At 43.5% G+C, this 15,996-nt stretch overlaps 1 protein-coding gene across 1 annotated transcript in view; it reads right to left on the reverse strand.

The window, feature by feature from the left end:
• Positions 1-12,278, reverse strand: part of ADAMTS10 (ADAM metallopeptidase with thrombospondin type 1 motif 10) — an 87,591-nt gene extending 75,313 nt beyond the window's left edge. The window contains exon 1 of the mRNA XM_063455869.1: positions 12,095-12,278. The gene's annotated coding sequence lies outside the window, so the exon portion shown is untranslated. The remainder of the gene's footprint in view (positions 1-12,094) is intronic.
• Between the last annotated feature and the right edge of the window lie 3,718 nt (positions 12,279-15,996).

The raw sequence follows: 15,996 nt of genomic DNA on the forward strand, positions 1-15,996 counted from the left end.
TGGGGCTTTAAGCAGGGTTCACCAAATGTTTTCTTGTGTCAAGCCCCAGTTATTTTATGACTCTAGCAATGTACCTGGCTGCAAAACCGCAAGACTGCTGAACCCCACACATACAAGTCTCAAAATCTGATAGAAGAAACCTGATGCCTAGTTGTCACTGGGGGGGAATAGACCAAACTTCATGTCAGGTTTACCATATTAATATAATTTATATAGCGCCAACATATTCTGTAGCGCTTTACAATATTATGAGAGGGGGGATTTAACTATAAATAGGACAATTACAAGAAAACTTACAGGAATGATAGGTTGAAGAGGACCCTGCTCAAACGAGCGTACAGTCTATAGGATAAGACAAACCTTTGACAGTCAATGTGAGTAATTCTTAAATTACAACTAATACTCAACATTTATAGTCAGGTGACAAGGCTACTTTAAAGGGGCACTTTAATCACCTTAACCTCTACAGCTCATTGCAGTTGTTATGTTGCTATGAGCATTTAGTGTGTTTTCCCTTAATTTCCAGCCCATCTAAACTGTCCATAACTGGTTGCCTTTGGTAGGATAATAAGGGCGCAAAACTGCCAAGGAGCTGGATTGACTCATTCAACCATGACACAGATAGTAGTTCACAAAGTTCCTTCAACAGGTCAATGCAGGATCTATGTAGAACTAGCTTAGTAAATTTGTTGAACGGCATATTGATCACTATGGATTTAAGAGTGGTTGCTAGCTTTCCGAATCATCTGGAAATTGAGCCAAAAATAATTCCATATCGCCAACCTCTCAATGTAAGTCTTGACAATTTTATGGGCCAGGATGCCACTTAAAAAAATAGCCTGCTTAACCACACTAGTACATCTAGTACTACAGCAAAACATCACCTCTCCCCACCTGGCTGTCATATGTAATGGACCATCCCTCCCCCTTAGTAGCATGGAAGAGCATTTTACTAGTGATCTGTTAATATCATGCGGCTGGTTTGAAAAAAACAACAAAAAAACGTATCTTGCTGCCCTTCATTACCTAAGGGATAAAGAACCCCATTTAAAGGTGCTTCATTCCCCAAAGCCCCCACACAGCAGTACCTCTGGATGTACCTCTGTAGTGGCATCCCATGCATATTTCACTATCTATGAAAGTTATCATTTGTTCTTGAAAAAATATATTCTTTACTTATGACCAATAGGAAATAACACACATTTCTGATATACCGAGGTACATAGTAACAACACTTACAGCTTTCAATCTAGAACAGTGGTTCCCAACCCAGTCCTCAAGTACCCGCTAACAGTCCAGGATTTGGGGATTACCCAGTTGTGTCTAAGGTGTTTTTAGAAGAAAAAACAACCAAAACTTTAGACCAGGCTTCCCCAAACTCCGGCCCCAAACTCCAGATGTTGCTGAACTACAACTCCCATGATTCTCAGCCCAACTATTTCATTCATAGAATCATGGGAGTTGTAGTTCAGCAACATCTGAAGGGCAGGCGTTTGAGGAAGCCTGCTTTAGACACAACAGGGTAATCCCTAAATCCTGGACATGTATGGGGTATTTGAGGACTGAGTTGGGAACCCCTGATCTAGAAAGTTATATAATAATAATAATAATAATAATAATAATAATATAAAGTAAGTAAAAAATCAGAACAATTTTATAAGGTGCCAATGTGTTTTTCATCACTATAATCAGCATTCAAAATACACTGCCTGTCCAAAAAAAAAGTCGCCACCTGGATTTAACTAAGCAAATAGGTAAGAGCCTCCTATTGGATAGTTACTGCATCAGCGATTATCTTTCAGCTGGCAACAAGTTATTTAACCCCAACATGAGACATCATTTTCACACATGTATTGGCCACCACAGAGTCCAGACCTTAACTTCATTGAGAATCTTTGGGATGTGCTGGAGAAGGCTTTGCGCAGTGGTCCGACTCTCCCATCATCAATACAAGATCTTGTGAAAAATTAATGCAACACTGGACGGAAATAAATCTTGTGACATTGCTGCATATTGAAACAATGCCACAGCGAATGCGTGCCATAATCAAAGCTACAGGCGATACAACAAAATATTAGAGTGTGTGACCTTTCTTTTTGGTGGCGACTTTTTTTTGGCCAGGCAGTGTATGTAGTAAACATAAATTAAAGCCATTTTATAATGACTGCATACGTCAATCTCCAATTCACAGTAATGGTTTTCAGAGCACCATATGGTTTCTGAGATGTGACGCAGGTGACCACGTGGGTTTAATGTGAAATCCAATCATAATAATAGTATTGGGTATACATACATCCAATCCCGACTCACCAGTGTCTATGTGTATACACTTTTACAGTTGGAAAAAGTAAAATATAAGAATCAATTGCACAATAAGTGTTTCCGTATAATATGTTGAATATGTTGGTTAAATCCCAAAGTCACACATGAAGTAATAGAAATAAGAGATCTGAAGGGACCACATATACGTTTTATTTGCCCTTACCTTATTTCAGTCTCATATTTCCATTTTGGTTTCTCTTTGCTAATTTTTTCCATTAAATTCCCCCTTCCCACAGCAAACTGTAGTGGGTATGGTGCCAGGAGTGCCCCGGTGCCCTCACAATATTACTAGTTAACTCTTTGCTAATGGCTTATGTCGTGCATGTACTGAGAGCCGAAAAACTACTGCATAGGAGCTGCCATTAGCTCTCCTGAGCCAAGTCCTGCTGATCTTTCGTTGAGAGAGCTAGCTGATCGCTTGCAGCCAATGAGCTAAGTCTTGCATTGTCTGGTTTAGCTAAAATAAAGACCTCCCTGCAGGCTGTAGTGGAGGCAGGAAGCGGCTCACAGCAGTCCCCAGATAAAAAGGTACACTCCTGGCACCATAACCACTACAGCATGCTCTATTGGCTGTTAGTGTGTGTGTGTGTATGTCTGTTAGTGTGTGTGTATGTATGTCTGTTAGTGTGTGTGTGTGTTTATTAGTGTGTGTGTGTCTGTTAGTGTGTGTATGTCTGTTAGTGTGTGTGTGTGTATGTTAGTGTGTGTGTTTGTGTATGTCTGTTAGTGTGTGTGTGTGTGTATGTCTGTTAGTGTGTGTGTGTGTCTGTTAGTGTGTGTGTGTTAGTGTGTCTGTTAGTATGTGTGTGTGTCTGTTAGTGTGAGTGTGTCTGTTAGTGTGTGTGTTTCTGTTAGTGAGTGTGTGTTTCTGTTAGCTAGTGTATACGTATCTGTCAGTGAATGTGTGTGTGTATTTAGAAGGCGGGGGAAGGGTTGGGTGGGGGTGGCGCGGGCAGGGTGAAGGGTTGGGTTGGGGTGGCGCGGGCGGGAGGGGGGCGTCTGAGTTTTGTCCTGCCTAGGGCAGCACAAAACCAGGATACACCACTGGTCTCGCCGTCTCCTACCAACCCTGGACCTATGACCAGGATCCAGCTTCCAGTGGGTAGACTTCTCGTAGTCCAGAGAGCGTAGCAGGAACAGCTCTTAGAAGAGCTAGTGATTATACTCAGGGGAGTATAGTGATTATAGCAATCCCCCAGAGTGTATGTAGTTCTCCCATCCCCAAACATGAGCCGAAACTTCATGAAGGTGCAAGATGGTCTGAGAGTAATGGTACAGGTTGGATTTTTATACAACTTTTTAGGCCAGAGGAACACCCACTGGGCCTGATGGGGCACAGGACACAAATTGTACAGACCAACAGAAACAATGTAACAATTCCTGACACTCCCACATATAGCACACAATCCCTCCCATCTGCCTGTGATACAATTAAGTAAGATAATGTATTAACGTACTTATCCGCATGCATAAAAAACACACATATTTTACAAAGTCTCATAAGTACCCCAATATACATATCCCCTGATAGCCCTGATCTTGGTGAACAACATATCCAAAAATCACCCAGATCAGAGCAGGGGTTCAAAAGCTTCATGGAAGTCTCTTTTTGACCAGCCGCAAGCATGGCTTCATGCCCAAAATAGTTTCAGAGAATCAGGCTGTGCAACCGGTCTATTCCAAAGTGTTGAAATAAAGTTCCAATAGTCGAACAGAGCCATTCGTGCATAGAGTCAGTGAGTGTATCTGGTTCGGTAGATTATTTCTACTGAACGGCGCTCTGTTCATGCATATTTTAGCAAAAACATAGATGGAGGTGGAAGTCCCAGCAGTGTTCGTGCCGTCGGGTGTCCGATTTTAGTTCCATGTACTCGACGGCAAAACACCACTGACCGCGTTTGACTAAACAAGATGGCCGCAGCCACGTGTTCGACTATACGAACGGCGACCACCCAGCCATTCGTCAATAAAACGCTTGTTAACCACAAGTCCTGGGAGGTTAAAAAGCCGCACACTCCACTTGCGGGTGGTCCGACAGTTCGACGGTTCGAAGTTCCAGAAAGTTCCGTAAATTCTAAGTGCTACCTCCATATGTCAAAAGGGCACAAATAGTGTTTTTAAAGGCAATACATCCCAGGGACCATAGTCACAGGGCAAGAGGCTGGCAAGCAGGCCTCTCCAAAACCCAGTGACAAAGGTGTTTTCGTCACAACTGTACTATCCCAGCACTTTACATACATAATACACCATACTAACCTAGCACTCTACATACATAATACATTATATGAACCCAGCACTCTACATACATAATACACCATACTAACCCAACATTCTACATACATAATACACTGTACTAACCCAGCACTCTACATACATAATACACCATACTCAGGGGCGGACTGAGAACCCTCAGGGCCCCCGGGCAAAATAAATCAAGGGCCCCCTTACAGGCCCCACCTATACTCCGCAGCAAGCGCCACCCATGTCCCGCCTCCATGCACCGCCTCCAGCCATACCCTACACAATCTTTAGACACAAGGAACAAAAGTGCAATAATCCCTTCAAGGCCCCAGTAGAGACTACAATTGAGGGCTAATGGGCCATGGAGGGGGGGGGGGGGGGAGCATTCTAGCAGAGGCTATCTCAGTGTCCTTTAGAGAGTGTGTTAGAAAGAATTTCCTCCAGGTCCCATTAGAGACTACAATGGAGTCTAATGGGGGCTGGAGGGGGGTCTCCAACACTCTGGTTCCTATTCACAATATAGCAACACAACATAGCTCGCTGATACCTAGGCCAAGTTGGCTCCTCTTACCTTAATTACTGTTGCTGGCTGGCAGTCTGTGGGCTTGCTGGAAGGCTGTGGGCTTGCTGGCTACTGCCGGCAGGCTGCGGGCTTGCTGGCTACTGCCGGCAGGCTGCGGGCTTGCTGGCTACTGCCGGCAGGCTGCGGGCTTGCTGGCTACTGCCGGCAGGCTGTGGGCTTGCTGGCTGTGGCTGGCAGGCTGTGGCTTGCTGGCTGTGGCTTGCTGGCTGGCAGGCTGTGGCTTGCTGGCTGTAAGCCTAACTGGTGGCCTGTGGGCTGGCTGGCTACTGGCCAGCCTGTGGGCTGGCTGGCTGGCCTGTGGGCTGGCTGGCTTGCTGGCTACTGGGGCACTTGTAGATTATTTAAAGAAATAATCCATGCACAATAACCACTACTGCTCTGTGTAGTCGTTATGGTGCCAGGAGGGCGGGCCCCCCTCCCAGAGTAAGTAGTCAAACTGTTTAAGAACAGTTTGACAACTTACCTGGGGTCTGCTGGGATATGAGGCTGTAGTAGGGTATAGGAGCAGTGGTGCAATGTGTAAGGGGTGCAGTGTGTGTGAAAGGTTCAGTGTGTGTGAGTGGGTGTAGTGTGTGAATGTGTAGGGTGTGTGGGGCAATGTGTGTATGAGGGGGCTGTGTATGTGTGTGGCAATGTTAGTATGGGGGGCTGTGTGTGTGTGTGTGTGGGGGCAGTGTGTGTGTGTATATGGGGGGCAGTGTGTGAATGTGTATGGTGTGTGGGGGCAGTGTGTTTATGGGGCTAGAGTTCACTCTCACCACTGCGACCACCAGGAATCCCCCCCGCTCCTTCTTACTCCCCCTCCCTCTCTTCTTACCCCCCTCCCTCTCTTCTTACCCACCCTCCCTCTCTTCTTACCCTCCCTCTCTCTTCTTACCCCCCCTCTCTATTTTTACCCCTCCCTCTCTCTCTTTTTACCCCCCTCTCTATTTTTACCCCCTCCCTCTTTTTACCCCCCTCCCTCTCTCCCCCCTCCCTCTCTCTTTTTACCCCCCTCCCTCTCTCTTTTTACCCCCTTCCTCTTTACCCCCTTCCCTCTCTCTTTTTACCCCCCTCCCTCTTTACCCCTTCCCTCTCTCTTTTTACACCCCTCCCACTCTCTTTTTACCCCCTCCCACTCTCTTTTTACCCCCCCTCCCACTCTCTTTTTACCCCCCTCCCACTCTCTTTTTACCCCCCTTCCACTCTCTTTTTAACCCCCCCTCCCACTCTCTTTTTAACCCCCCACCTCCCACTCTCTTTTTAACGCCCCCTCCCACTCTCTTTTTAACCCCCCCTCCCACTCTCTTTTTAACCCCCCCACCCCTCTCTTTTTAACCCCCCACTCTCTTTTTTAACCCCCCCTCCCACTCTCTTTTTAAACCCCCCCTCCCACTCTCTTTTTAAACCCCCTCACCCACTCTCTTTTTAACCCCCCACTCTCTTTTTAAACCCCCCCTTCCACTCTCTTTTTAACCCCCCCCACCCCACTCTCTTTTTAACCCCCCACTCTCTTTTTAACCCCCCCACTCTCTTTTTAACCCCCCCTCCCACTCTCTTTTTAAATCCCCCCACCCACTCTCTTTTTAACCCCCCTCCCACTCTCTTTTTAACCCCCCCCACTCTCTTTTTAAACCCCCCCACTCTCTTTTTAACCCCTCCCACTCTCTTTTTAAACCCCCCCACACCACTCTCTTTTTAACCCCCCCACTCTCTTTTTAACCCCCCCACTCTCTTTTTAAACCCCCCCACTCTCTTTTTAACCCCTCCCACTCTCTTTTTAAACCCCCCCACCCCACTCTCTTTTTAACCCCCCACTCTCTTTTTAAACCCCCCCACTCTCTTTTTAACCCCTCCCACTCTCTTTTTAACCCCTCCCACTCTCTTTTTAAACCCCCCCCCTCTCTTTTTACCCCCTCCCCTGTAGCGTGGCCGAGCTGCTGTGCGGTCCGCGGTGCCCGGCCGGAGTGATAGGAAGGTGCACACTGAGTGTGCACCTTCCTGTCAGTCCGGCCGGGTACAGGAAACAGAAACTCCTGTTCCGCGCGGAACAGAAGTTTCTGTTTCCTGTACCCGGCCGGACTGACAGGAAGGTGCACACTGAGCACCTTCCTATCACTGCGGCCGGGCACCGCGGACCGCACAGCTACAGGGGAGGGGGGGTGAGAAGCTGCAGCCGCCTGAGGCTCTTAAGAGAGCGCTCAGGCGGCTGCAGCATTTAAAGGGGCGGTCGGGCCCCCTGATGGCGGGCCCCCCTCCCGGCCGGGCCCTCGGACCATGTCCGAAGTGCCCGACCGGTCAGTCCGCCCCTGACCATACTAACCCAGCACTCTACATACATAATACACTGTACTAACCCAGCACTGTACATACATAATACATTGTACTAACCTAGCACTCTAGATACATAACAAACTGTACAAACTCAACACTCTACATCAAGCATGTCAAGCTCAAAGTCTGGCACAGGCCACATAAACAAGCTTTCAGTTTATGTGGGCTGCAAAAAAAAAAAACGTAAATTTTCATAGAAACTTAGGTTTATTTTAAAAAGTACAGTATAAAAAATACCACAGCATCCCCCTCTACTAAATCCCAACCCCCCCAAACTACAGCACGCCCCTCTACCACCCTGTGCCAAATCTGATCCTCCTGCTGACACACACATATTCACTGACAGACAGAAACACACATACAGACACACACATACTCACTGACAGACACACACACATACTCACACACTGACACACACACAGAAAGACACACACACACACATACTCACTGACAGACACACATAGAAAGACACACACCCACATACTCACTGACAGACACACATACTCACTGACAGACACCCACATACTTGCTGACAGACACACACACAGGCACACACATACACACACACACATACTCACTGACAGACACACACACATACTCACTGACAGACACACATACAGACACACACTGACAGACACACACATACCACATACTTGCTGACAGACACACACACAGGCACACACATACACACACACATACTCACTGACAGACACACACACACACATACTCACACACTGACACACACACACAAAGAAAGACACACACACACACTCACTGACAGACACATAGAAAGACACACACACTCATACTCACTGACAGACACATATACAGACACACACTGACAGACACACACATACTCACTGACAGACACCCACATACTTTCTGACAGACACACACACAGGCACACACATACACACACACATACTCACTGACAGACACCCACATACTTGCTGACAGACACACACACACACTCACTGACACACACATACTTGCTGACAGACACACACATATACTCACAGACACACACACACACACTGACAGACACACACATATACTCACAGACAGACACACACATATGCTCACAGACAGTCACGCACACATACTTGCTGACAGGAACACACACACACATACTTGCTGACAGACACACACACACACACACACTGACAGACACACACACACACACACACTGACACACACATACTTGCTGACAGACACACATATATACTCACAGACACACACACACACACTGACAGACACACACATATACTCACAGACAGACACACACATATGCTCACAGACAGTCACGCACACATACTTGCTGACAGGAACACACACACACATACTTGCTGACAGACACACACACACACACACTGACAGACACACACACACACACACACACACACACTGACAGACAGACACACACACACACTGACAGACACTCACACACACATTCCTTTCTTTATTGCTTCTTACCTTTTGGAGTCAATGTGGGGCATCTCCCTGGGATCCTTCTATCTGCTCCTCACTGCTCCCTCGCACAGTTTGGTGATGCTGGGTGCCGGAATATGACGTCATATTCCGGTGCCCGGCTTCACTTCAGACGGCGCGCGCGAGGGTGCAGGAACACTGAGCTCCCACCGAGCTGTGGGGAGGGCAGGTGCCTACTCTGCTCGGAACGTTAGGCATGTACTCTTGGCTCGCTAGGCCGCAAAGATGGTCCTTGTGGGCCGCATGCGGCCCGTGGGCCGCATGCGGCCCGTGGGCCGCAAGTTTAACATGCTTGCTCTACATACATAATACACTGTACTAACCCAGCACTCTACATACATACTATACTGATTAACCCAGCATTTTACATACATAACACACTGTACTATTTCAGCATTCTACATACACATCACACTGTACTAACTCTACACAGCGTGCTGTACAAGTCCAGTACTCTAGATACATAACACACTGTACTAACCCAGCAGTCTATATATACAACACAGTGTACTAACCCAAAACTCCACATACATAACACAGTGTACTAACCCAGAACTCCACATACATAACACAGTGTACTAACCCAGAACTCCACATACATAACACAGTGTACTAACCCAGAACTCCACATACATAACACAGTATACTAACCCAAAACTCCACATACATAACACAGTATACTAACCCAGAACACCACATACTAACCCAGCACTCTACATACATACTATACTGATTACCCCAGCATTTTACATACATAACACACTGTACTATCTCAGCATTCTACATACACATCACAGTGTACTAACTCTACACAGCGTGCTGTACAAGTCCAGTACTCTACATACATAACACACTGTACTAACCCAGCAGTCTATATATACAACACAGTATACTTACCCAGAACTCCACATACATAACATAGTGTACTAACCCAGAACTCCACATACATAACACAGTATACTAACCCAGAACTCCACATACATAACACAGTGTACTAACCCAGAACTCCACATACATAACACAGTGTATTAACCCAGAACTCCACATACATAACACAGTATACTAACGCAGAACTCCACATACATAACACACTGCACTAAATTAGCATTCAACATAACATAACTAACCCAGAATACAGCCTGCATAATTCACTGTAACAATTCATCACTCTAGACACATAACACACATTTTTATATAAGTGCAATTTTTTATATGAATGCAACATGCTAGGTATCTTCACTGCATGTGGAATACTTTATATAATCTGGATACCCTCACAGCATGTACAACACATTGTACTAACCAAGCACATATGTCTATTAACACACTGTACTAATATTCTAACCCACAACACAATCAGGTCCTTACTCTAAGTATACACCAGGTGTAATTCTTTACAAGCAACACATAAGATACTAAGTTCAAGGCTTGATGTGATTTTGTAAGTATTAATATGTATAAACTACGAAAATGCAAATAATAATTACATTTAACTCTTTTAAGAGTTTTCAAACTTAACTTTGTGTTTTACTGCTTGTAATTAGTCTTCTCTCTCCTAATTGTAAGATCCACCTGCTTTTATATACTGTCAAGTTTCTTCAAAACTAATTAGGGGCTGAAGTCAACTTCAAAGTAAGAATGGAATCTGTCAGATGAGAAGACATGGAGAGATACATGCTATGCATGCTAGAGGGGGGATTCTTGGGAGATATTAGAGCAGCAGGCTGGGAGGCAAATGAATATGTGTTGCAGACAATTTCTTTAGCCATAGCAATAGTAGATGACATAAGAGAACGTTACACACAAAGCAAAAGTAGATGGTTTAAAGGACCACTCTAGGCACCCAGACCACTTCAGCTTAATGAAGTGGTCTGGGTGCCAGGTACCTCTAGGATTAACCCTTTTTTTTATAAACATAGCAGTTTCAGAGAAACTGCTATGTTTATAATGAGGGTTAATCCAGCCTCCAAATCCTCTAGTGGCTGTCTCATTGACAGCCGCTAGAGGCGCTTGCGTGCTTCTCACTGTGAAAATCACAGTGAGAGCACGCAAGCGTCCATAGGAAAGCATTGTAAATGCTTTCCTATGCGACCGGCTGAATGCGAGCGCGGCTCCTGCCGCGCATGCGCATTCAGCCGATGACGTCGCGATCAAGATGGAGAGGAGGAGGAAAGCTCCCCGCCCGGCGCTGGAAAAAGAGGTAAGTTTAACCCCTTCCTCTCTCCAGAGCCCGGCGGGAGGGGGTCCCTGAGGGTGGGGGCACCCTCAGGGTACTCTAGTGCCAGGAAAACGAGTATGTTTTCCTGGCACTAGAGTGGTCCTTTAACAAAATGCTTCCGAATTGGTTTACTCAACACTATTTTCAAATAAAGAATGTTACAGTAAGAATATAAGAAAAAGCTAACTACATAGACAGAGCATGGGGAGGTTTACGAACAGAAAAAATGCAGACTATATGAGACTTTTTACGCGTAACTTGCAAGATTCTATTAGGATGCACTGATCAGAGCAACAAAGAGGTTATGTGGTGTTGTAGGAGATATTGATGATGGTTATATAGAGCTACAGAAGCAGAAAGATGTTACAGCACACAATGACATAAGATGAATTATTACGATGTTTTTTTTATCACGTAAATAAATAGAAGGGGTTACGTACAGCTATATGAATTTTTATAGTTATTGACAAAAATTGAATGGCGAAATTGTGAGCAGTTAAATAATGGGTTTTATGGTATAATATGAGTGACATTAATTAGGGGAAATATAATGCATCGGGAGGAACAAAAGGAAGCGTTAAAGGATAAGTAAAAAAATATGGAGTAGCAAGAAGGGTTATAGAGAGAGGTAATCTTGCAGTAAATGAAATTATGCAGGTTATACGTAGTTATAGTAGGCACTACTGTGAGGAGTGGTATTGAGCAACAGAAATAATTTAAAGAAGATGTTGTGTGTAGCTATTGAGTGTGTTATACTAGACAGTATGAATACGTTTTAAAGAGGCGAACAGTTAAGACACAGGGATTATAGGCACCAATGGGAGAAATGATCTGGTTGTGCTTAACAGGGGACCCAGTAAACCATTCCTGCTTCCCCTCCAAATCCCAATGTAAAAAAAAAAGTGCCAAAAATGACGATGCTAACGTACCTGTTCCTTTCAAAGACTTGAAGTGTGATGGCACCTGACTGCGGAGAGTGGACTTCTATGAATGAATTAAAAATGGTATACCGGCATTCAGTCCACTGATCTCTGTGTCTTCTACCATCTGTTCTTTGCAGGGACTTTTGTTAAAAAAAAGGATTCAATGTACTGAGAGATTTTTTTTTTTTTCGTTTGGGCAGCTTCTTGCTTTAAAAAAAAAAAGAAAGAAAAGAAAGTCTCGTTGACCTCACATAATTAAAGTGGGCTGTGTTTAAAGGGACACTCCCCTACAGTAGCCCGGCTTCTTTTATTTTTTATTTTTTTGTAAGTTTTTTTTTTTTTTAAAGGTGTCTTAGAGAAGAGGAAGTGGGAGCATAACTCATAACTCCTTCATTACCAGGGGGCCCCTAAACACATCACCATGCAAAGCTTTTCAGATTTTCCTGGCAGCAAAAGAGTTAAGTTGCCACAGGGGCAGTGGGCATGACTGATGTAAAACAGATAGGAAGGGCTCAGCTAGAATACACCCCTTGTAGTGCCTCTCTTAAAGCAGCAACTGCCCAGTCATGTTATTTTATAATAATTATTTTTGTTTCTCCAAGTAGTCCCTTCACCTTTTAATTTTTTTTTAAACGCTAGAGTTAAAGTAAGCGTGTGCAGTTGCACTCTAAATGCATGATATTAAAGGATATGCTGACTCTAGCAATGCAATCTTAAAATATAAAATACATGAATCAACCTTTCTTCTTCACATACGTGCCACTAACCTCTAGCTGACAATCTATAGATACCTCTCTTCACTTTCTCTATTTATGTGTGTGTGTGTGTGTGTGTGTTTGTGTGTATATATATATATTTATTTATTTAGTTTTATTATTTTTTATATTTTTTTCTAAGAGAGACCTACTTTTTATCTTTTTTGGTATTGTCATTACAGTGTTTAGAATTCTGCTAAAGCACAACATTAAAGTTTGACATGCAAAGTGTTCTGTGTTAGATTCATTGATTTGTAACTCACAATTCCAATGAGATATTTTTCTACTCTATTTTTTAATGGCTGACTTTAGTTGAACTGCAATATGGTTGCCAGGTGGCGTTTCAAAACTCACAATTTAAGAGCTACAGCGACCTCTTGTGGTAAATGTTGTAATAAATTAATGTGATACAGTAACATGCTTAAAAAGGACACTTCAGGATGGAGATGAGTTGACACAGTATTTTTTTTTTGTGTACATTACATTTGCATTAAAAACCATGCAAAAAAAAAACAAAAAAAAAAAACAGTACATTTCCTCAATAAATAAATAAAAAGATACTCATATTTGAAGTTCCTGTATTTGCAAATTCCCTAGGTGTTGGATTTCTGTAATAAGCTCTCAAGAACTGTGATATTTAACGTTCTGACTACTGAGCTTATTTCACACACGTTGCTTCATTGGCACAGAAAAGGATTCTGGGAGTTCAATTGTAAGTTCTGAGGCATAATAGATGACATGTACAGCAGTATTTTTGAACGAAAAGTAACATTTTCCAGGTTGGGAGGAAGAGCTTCTGCAGTAATTTATTTATTTATAAAATATTTTACCAGGAAAGATACATTGAGATTTCTCTCGTTTTCAAGTATGTCCTGGGTCCACAAAACATTGCATTGTTACAATAGGGTACAATAAAATACAAAAACAATATTAATACACAATATATACAACATTTAACATAGAACAGGTAGGAAATATAATCATTACAGCCTGCTGTAGTGTATCCAGGAGTACCCTGGTCCAGTACTCCAGTAACGGGACAAACTGTTTAATAAAGGAGTGCCACTTTACGGGGTGATGAACTTCCTGCTTCAACACAGTTGCAAAAGTCAGAAGCCGCGACCTGTGATATTTATTGGCTGAGAACGCCGACTGACCGCTCTCAGCCAATGAATGCAATTTAGTGCAAATAAATGTATACTGAATTAAAAATTGCTAGCCCCGAACTTTAGTACCAGGGTGGCTGATGACACCACAATGACACTGCCGGAGGTGAGGTTACACCTCTTGCAGCAAAGGGTTAAACTTCGTATGTGTAGTATTTTAAAGTATAACGCTACCCATACAGACTACAGACACCATAACCATTTTAAATAACTGAAGTGGTCATGGTTCTTAGAAAAAACCCTCAATAAAAGAAGAAACACAGAGCACACGTAATTGTAGCCTAAAAAACACAGTTCTTTAGAGAAGCCTATTAGTTAAAAGGACACTATAGGCACCCAGACCACTTCAGCTTATTGAAGTGATCTGCGTGCAGTGCCCCTATCGCTCTGCATGAGGAAATCTAGCGTCAGCTATTTCCCTATATGAAAGCATTGATTCAATACTTTCCTATAGGGAGGCCTAGTGCACACGCAGCATTCGCTGCACATGTGCATTAACGCCCGCTCATCAAGGGACGTTAGAGGAGGAAAAGCTGCGACCCAGCGCCGAGGGCTGCTAGGATCAGGCACGGGGGGAGGAGTGGGGGGCAGAGGGAGCTGTGGTGTCAGGAATACAACTTTGTATTACTGGCACTATAGTGTCCCTTTAACTCAACCTACCCCTTGCCGTATACCATCTACTGTGCCCCCTCCTCCCAAACACATCTCCCATTAGATTAGCGCTTGTTTGGTTAGGGTCCTCTTTACCTACTGTTCCCATATGTCAAACATGTTTTCTTCGAATTGTTTGTCTTGTTTACCTATTGAACTGCGCTGCGGAATATGTTGGCGCTGTATAAATAAATAATTGTAATCAATACATTGCAACAAATATTTGTGGTGCCTCGAGTATTCCTGGAGATATTAATTTTCCTTTAATAATGCCATCAACAGCTTGTATGACTGATATTTCAGATATTTAAGTTCTATATACACTTACCGCAAAGAGAATTGACCACCCATTTTAATGCCTTAGAGGTATATGCATTAAAACGTCTCTTTATTGCAGTATTTCCCCTGGGCTATGTTCCATCACAATGTTAGTATTGTCTATGAAATGGCTGAGACAGCAGTTTGACTTTACATTTACTTTGTCTCAGTAACTGTAAAAGATGACATGGTGTAAATCTTGATTATTCCACACATTTTTGTTTCACTCTGATAGATAATGTATTCTTTGCTTTAGGGGTTATCTGTTAGTTTGAATTTGTCATGACAGGTTCACTTAATGCCAGATGATGGGATTAACAAAATTTAAAAAAAGTAATATTTTACTATTTTGGAGGTGTTAATCATTGTTTTGGGGTTTTGGGGGATTCCACCAAATAATCAATTGCCATAGCCCAAAACGCTGCTTCCTTACTTGTTCCACAGTAGTTACTAAAACCGATGTAGCGTGGATAAACATTACCTCTGTTATACTGTCCAACAATCAGATTAACAACTAACTACCTTTTCTACTGCTGCCCATTCTTCTGTCCCTAATGGACCCAATACCCCAATATCATTCTGTCCTTAATGGACCACCCAACACCCCAATATCCATGGTTATTAATTGACCCAACACCCCAATATCCTGTTGTTATTAATGGACCCAACACCCTAATATCCTTTTGTTCCTAAGGGACCCAACACCCCAATATCCTTCTGAAATATAATGGAGTCCAATCTGTTGCTTAAAGGAACTCTCTAAGCAACATACCTGTAACTACTATACCTTGGTCTAGTGGATTTTGTTTTACTTAGAGTCTTTGGGAGCCAAACCAGTTAGAATTAACAATTCTGCATCATCAGTGCTAATTTTATCCAACCTGGACATCATTAGTAGGCTGAAAGAGCTGGGCTAGCCATCTCAACACCTTTCTCAAGAGCCCCTGCTGCTGGTCAGTATGGATAAATTTGGCCATTTAGACCATCACGAAAGGCTCCTTACTAGTGGAGTCTATTT

The sequence above is a fragment of the Pelobates fuscus genome, chromosome 5, assembly GCF_036172605.1.
Source record: "Pelobates fuscus isolate aPelFus1 chromosome 5, aPelFus1.pri, whole genome shotgun sequence".
NCBI classification, from domain to species: Eukaryota; Metazoa; Chordata; class Amphibia; order Anura; family Pelobatidae; genus Pelobates; species Pelobates fuscus.